A 6,930-nucleotide genomic window follows, 5' to 3' on the forward strand; every position below is an offset into this window, starting at 1 on the left:
CCGTCAGCACTTAAATTTTGGTCATTCTGATGGGTAAAAAGTGAATATTCATTTTAATATGTGTTTCCTGATGCATAGTGAGACTAAGCATCTGTTTTTATTGATCATTTATTTGTATTTCCTATTGTTAGTGTCCTTTACCCATTTTTCAGTTGGATACTCTTTTATATTTATTAGCATTTAAAAATACAGTTTGTTATATAATCATACATTATATATTAGTATTTTCTCCCAGTTTGTTGATAGTTCGTTAATTTTGTTTGTGGTGTTTTGTGTATGTGTATGTGTCTGTTTGGTCATAGACATTATAAATGTTATCAGTTTCCTTTATAGCTTTTGCTTTTTTATGTATGCATATATCTGCTGCTGAATTCTGTTCCATTTATCCATTCTACACTTTAAATTACTATAGTTTTAAAATATATTTTGAAACAAGCAAATCTCCCCTGTTCTTTTGATGCTTTTTCTTGGCTGTTTTTGTCCCTTTCTTCCATATGAATGTAATCATTAACTTATATTTCATGAAAAATATTAATGTGATTTACTTTGGAGTATTGCATTTAATATATAGATTAGTTGGTGGAGATTTGGCCATCAATTTGTAATGCGTGCTTAGGTTACCTTTTTAAAATATCGATAGTTTTCTGTTCTAATGGTATCTTCAGGAGAAGAGATAGAGTACTACCACCCGTAAGTGGTCTTTCTCGCCATTATTGGTTAGGGAACTGGCTAATCTGGGACAGCAGAGACTCAAAAATAAAATGGCTCATATATGATAGTTTGATCCCACGAACAGACCAAAGGCGGCCAGTGGTGCCGGGCAGGTGGACTCCGCAATTTCATGAAGTGATGGAGAGCACCAAATTTCTTTGATTTCGTTGCTCTGGCATCCTAAGGAGGGATGTTGGTTTTGTATGTGGGGTTAGAAACTGGCTCACCAGGATTACATTCTGGGTTCAACCAAGGTCGGGGGAGGCCCAGGTTTAAGGGGAAAAATGCTACTTCTATTCCTTTTCCATTAGCTAGTACCTGGTTACACGGCTCCCTCCAGCTGCAGTGTCTTGCTGGGCAGTCGCCGCATGCCCAGCCAAAACTCGGAGAGGGGCGAGTGTCTGTTTTATGAAAAAGACATGGATTCTTGTGGATAGTAGCCTGTATTTATCCAGGTGAGTTTTAAAATATAACTTGCGTTGATGTTTTTTTTTCCATTATAAAAGCCATACTCGTTTACTGTAGAAAATTTAGACAGCATGCATAGGGAGGAAAAAAAACTAAATGTATAAACCTACCACTAAGAATAGTTGTCATTTGGTAACTTCTCGTTTTTTTCCTAATTTCAGTTATGATCTAATTCTAGCCCAGAGAAAAGTATAGAGCACTTTGATCACATTTGCCATTTTGCCTTGTTTCAATTCAGATCTCGTCTAAGTAGTAAAACATTAGTGAAAGTTAGAGCCCTGTATTTTGATGTTTCTCATTCTATATGGTGTTTATAAACGTACATTGCCAGAAAAAAGAGAAACTATGGTTTTGCAGAATGCTTTTGAATTTTACACAGAATGATACCGTCAGACAGTTCGTTTTTCCTCAACTATATTGTTTTTAGTGAATAGCTTCATGTGGTTGTACTAGTACAGGGGTCTGTCACATGGATGTCACCATGGAGTCATTCTGCTGCTGTTGGACATTTAGAGTTTTTCTCAGGTTTCCACCACTATAAACATTCTTGTACATGTCTACGCTCATGTGCGAGTTTCTGGTGTACATACTAAAGTAAAATTAAGTCATAAACTATGTAGATCTTCAACTATTCTAGATAATGCAAAATTGCTCTTCAAATGATTGTTCCAATTAAACTCTCAAAAGCAATATACAGGAGTTCCTGTGGTCCACGTCCTTACTGACAGGTTCGATAATTTTACCAATTCAGTGGGTTTAAAACAATCCCGTCTATGGTTTATTTTGTATTTCCTTAATAACCAGTGAGGATAAACATCTTCTCATGTTACTGGCCTGTGAATTGCATGTTTTATATCCTTTGTCCATTCTGTTGGACTTTTTCTTCTGTTGCAAGAGCACTTTAAGCTGGAGTCTGCGATTTTCTTGGTCTTGTGCATCACCAGAGCTGGTGCCACACTTCTGGTTATCTTTTACTTTGTTGATAATGCCTCTTCTTGTTTAGAAGTTTTTGCTTTTAATTTGAATTGATTAGACGTTCATAGTTTTTGTTTTTCATGTCTTCTTTAATAAGTTTTTCCAGCCTTAAGATAGTCTTCTGTATTTTAAAATGTGCTTTGCATTTAGGTCTCAAGTACACCTGAAGTTTATTTTCGGTATGAGGTAGGAGTTTGCTATTACTTTATTCTTCCATAGGGCTAACAAAAATTATTCTAATATTCATAGTTATACCAAGGATATTTTTTATTTCCTATATACAAAGGATATTATAGTTCTATATTTTTATATATTTATGAGTGATATATAGAGAGCATATTACACATTTACATATATATGTACATATGCTTGTGTGTATGTGAGTGAGTGTGTGTGTATGGGCTCTATTTTGATAAATTGTTATTTTTTGTATACTCTTGGGCCAATATCACACAGTCTTAGTTGGCTTTAAAATAAGTCAATATCTAGATGAGAGAAGTTCCCATCTCCCTTCTTTTCAAAATCATCTTAGCTAGTTTTGGTATTTTGCTTTTCCATATGAATTCTATTTTCATTTCTCCCTTTTAATTTTTTGAATATTAACATTTACATGGTTCAAATTCAAAAGGTGCAAAGGGTTATGTATAAAAAAGCTTCCTATCCTGTCCCCAGCCACCAAGGACTCAAACTTTATTCCCTGGAGACAAGCAGTATTATCAGTCTCATGTGTATTTTGCATATCCAAGTAAATAATGTACATGTTTATAAAATATTTCCCTACCTAATATACCCTACAACTTTTTTCACTTAAAACTTTTTGGTAATCTCTGTAATCAGTACATAAGAGCTTCATTGGATTTTCTTCCTCCTTGTATTAGTTGAAAATCATATACAATTAACCATTTTACAGCCCAATTCAGTGGCATTTACTGCATTCACAGTGTCGTGCAACCATCACCTGTTAAAACTTACATCACCCCGGAACACCCACATCACTTCCCCCGCCCCCCGCCTCCCAGCCCCCGCTCCTCCCATTCCATGGCACCCGCTAATCTGTTTTCTGTCTCTGAATTTGCCTATTCTGGATAGTTCATATACATGGAATCCCACAATATGTGACACTTAGCATAATATTTTCAAGGTTAATCCACGTGTCATTGCTTTTCATGGCTGAATGATAATTCATTCTGTGGATACACCACAATTTGTTTATTCATCTGTTTATGGACATTCGGGTGGTTTTCCATCTTTTGGCTAGTGTGAATATGTATTCGTTCCAATATCTGTTTTCAGGTCTTTTGGGTATATATACCTAGGAGTGGAATTGCTGGGTCGGATGATAATTCTATGTCTGAGTTCTTGAGGAGCCGCCAAACTCTTATCCACGGCGGCCATGCCATTTTACATTCCCACCAGCAGTGTATGAGGGTTCCTGTTTCTCCACAACCCCTCCAACACCTCTCATTTTCTGACTTAGCGGGGGCGGGGGGTAGTCATGGTGGATGTGAAGTGGTGCCCCACTGGTTTGGATTTGCATTTCCCTAATGATTAATGATGTTGAGCATTTTTTCATGTGCTTATTGGCTGTGTATCATCTTTAGAGAAATGTCTATTCAAGTCTTTTGCCCATTTTTAAATCGGATCGTTTTTGTTGTTGAATTATATATTCTGGATATCAATCCCTTAACAGATACATAATTTGTAAATATTTTCTCCCATTTTCGTGCGCTGGACAGATTGATTTTTGAAGGTGTTGATTTTTTGCCCAGCAGCAAGAGCAGGATTGCCTTGCCGACTCTAAGCAGGAATTTTAACGGGGGCCAGAGGGCGGAGCGTGGACAGCGCTACCCACACCCTCCCCCTGGGCTGCAGGGTCCCACTGAGAACTAGCTTCAGAGTCCAGGTCTGGTGAGGACAAGGGTTTGTCACGGCCAGTTGGCAATTACACTGAGGTGTGCATTCAGGAAGCGTCCCCTTTGTGGTCTCAACAACATTTAGTTAACTCCTGGGGGCATCTGTCTGCCTTTTAAAGTCCTTTTCTCAGCAGTCTGTGAGGAGACTAAGGGATTCGGGCCTGTGTTGTTCCCCAGAGCGATTGTCAGGGACTCCTCAGAGTTCAGCCTTTTTAAATAAGGCATCAGCAATAGCAGGCAGCCTCATTTGTCTCTGGAGCAGACACCTGTCCCCAGAAACTTCACTGCGAGCTGGTTGGAAGAGGTGCAGAATCTTTCAGGGAACATTCATTTCGCTCTTTAGTATAATTAAATCCCTTATGGAATTAAAAATCCTGTGGCAAACGCTGTCTTTATGTCCCATGAGTAGTTTCTCCCTAAGGGATCGTATACCTCTGTAAGAGCCTTGGGGAAATCTTTACATAACACTGAGTACACGTACAGCCAGCCAGTCCTGGGAGACGTGACATGAAAGTGAAGATTTTTATTTCTTCCAGCCCCCAGATGGGTGTACCACAGAGCCCATAATACTTTATGGCTTCAAGTACTAATTGCTAGTGCCTGAACGGGCCACCTCCCTCCTAGTTTCCCTGTCTTCCTGGGACAGCCTCACCCACCCAGTCCCCAGCGTAGAGGACGAACACTGCCATCAGAGGTGAGGTTGACATGAGACTCAGCCACTCTGGGCTGGACTTGTGTTTCTGACCTGTGGACTGGGAGGATTGGACCAATTGAACCCGTCTAAGGTATTTTGTGACAGAATTTCTTCCCTCCTGGGCGGTTCTTTCATCCTTGGAATAGAAATCATTCCGCTGGCACCCCTGCTACCAAGACCCCTGGCCGGAAACAGCCGCAGATTCTGGAGACATTTTAAAGAATGAGTGGCTGGCTAAAGCAAGCTCCAGACTGACAGCCGTCCCGCAGGGTGGGGAGCCATGTCCCCAGTGGGGCATCTGCTGACGGTCCAGGCAGCGAGGGGCAGATCCTCCACGCTGAGCCCCCGAGGCTGTTAAAGCTGAGTCTGCAGCTGTCTAGTTCCTCTCCCTTTTAACAAGTATATTTAAAAAATAACACCACACCTGCCTGATAGCATATAATCATTTGCAGCAGAGCCAACACCAGATTAGGTCCTAGTCATCTTAACATGGAATTCTTTTCCCTGGTTTTCTCCATTTGTTGATATATATGCCTCAGTGGGATTGTACTATTTTACCTGTAAATACAGGACCATGACCCCTTTTGACAGTTAGCTTTTATGGAACAGTTTCCTTCTATGATCCACATGTTTTATTGTTAAAACGGCTCTCGTGGAGCCACACCAACTAACGAGGGACAAGACTGCTTCCTCCATAAAGGTTTGCAGGAGAAAAGCAAAACCCTCAACCCCGTTCAGACACTTGGCTGTTGGACAGTGCCCCTGCTCCCTCTCCAGGGTACTGGTCCAGGTCATTCGGCCACAGGGCCACTTGGCTCCCTTCTGAGGCCTTGCATGACTCTTGCTCCCCACAACAGCCACCTCAGGCCCGGTGCCCTGTGACCCCAACTCCAACAGGTGAGGTCACCCCCTACCAATGGGTGAGAAGGCCCTAAATCTCTGCCCTGCATCCTTCTGGCTGCCCTTACTCCCCAGCCATCCCCTCCCCTCCCCTCCCCTGTTTCCTGAGTCCTCCCTACATTTAGGCGCTTTTCCTGGCATGGCCACCTCCCTTCAGCATGCAAGCATGCTCAAGTTTCCCCTTAAAAGGAAAGAAGCTCGTGTTCCCTGAGCCCAGCCCTCTATCCTCTGCCCAGTCTCCACTCTATCGTATGCAAGCTACTCAGGAAAAAGCCAAGCTCCTTGTCTCGGCTGTCTCAACACTAGGCTGGCTTCTGCCCCCACCGAAGGTCACCAGCAGTCTCTGTAGTTAAAGCCATCGACACCTTCGCATCCTGGGCTGCCTTGTCCAAGGCCCTGTTCGCTGCTTCCTTGAACATCCGCTCCGCCAGCCTCCAGCGTCCTCTCCTGATTTCCTGCTGTGCTGCTGCGCCCTCTTCCTCCCTCTCCTTGGCCTCCACTTCCCCTTGTGTCTCCCGCAGGCCAGTGCTCCTGGGATTCTGGCTTCAGCCCTCTCCTCCCACCTGCTGCACCAGGGAAAGTGCCCAGGCTGGTTGACAGGCTGCTTCTGTGACCTGGGAACCGGGCTCCTCCTGCAGGGCTTCTCAGGTTTAACGAGGTCTGGTGTGTAAAGGCCTTTGCCAACCAGGCAGTACGAAACAGTGTGAGCAGTTCAGGGGATCTGAGAGAGGAGCCTCCTGATTAGGTCTTTGGATGCATGGACAGGCTGTGGAGACACAGGGACCTCCTGGAAACCTGTACGCAAGATTCGGACACGTGGGCCTTTTTCTCAGCTTCCTGTTCTCAAAGGACTTTGTGACCAAAGTGCTAGCTGCCCTGTGCTCACTGACCGCCGCCCCCCACCAGCTCCCACCAGGTTCTGTCTTCAGTGCCAGCCCAGCTCCAAACTGGAGTAAGGAGTGGCGGTTCCTAAAAGGAGAGGCATGTCCCGCAGGGCAGGAAGCCGAGTGGACTTTGGCGCTGGGAGCGGAGGGGTGCCTCAAGGACAGGCTGGGAGGGAGCAGACCAGCTGGCCACGGGCTGTGCAGGTGGCAATTGGCTGCGGTGCACAGAGCACAGGGTCAAGAATCAGTCCTATCACCGAGGGAGATGAGATCATCTCAGCCTGACACCTGTCACTAGGTGCTGTGTTTAGGGACAAGGGTATCACCTGGCTGCCCACCAGGGCTATGGAGCAGTTTGGACCAAGGGCCCTATAGCATTCAATAA

The sequence above is a fragment of the Pteropus alecto genome, unplaced genomic scaffold (assembly GCF_000325575.1).
Source record: "Pteropus alecto unplaced genomic scaffold, ASM32557v1 scaffold115, whole genome shotgun sequence".
NCBI lineage: Eukaryota > Metazoa > Chordata > Mammalia > Chiroptera > Pteropodidae > Pteropus > Pteropus alecto.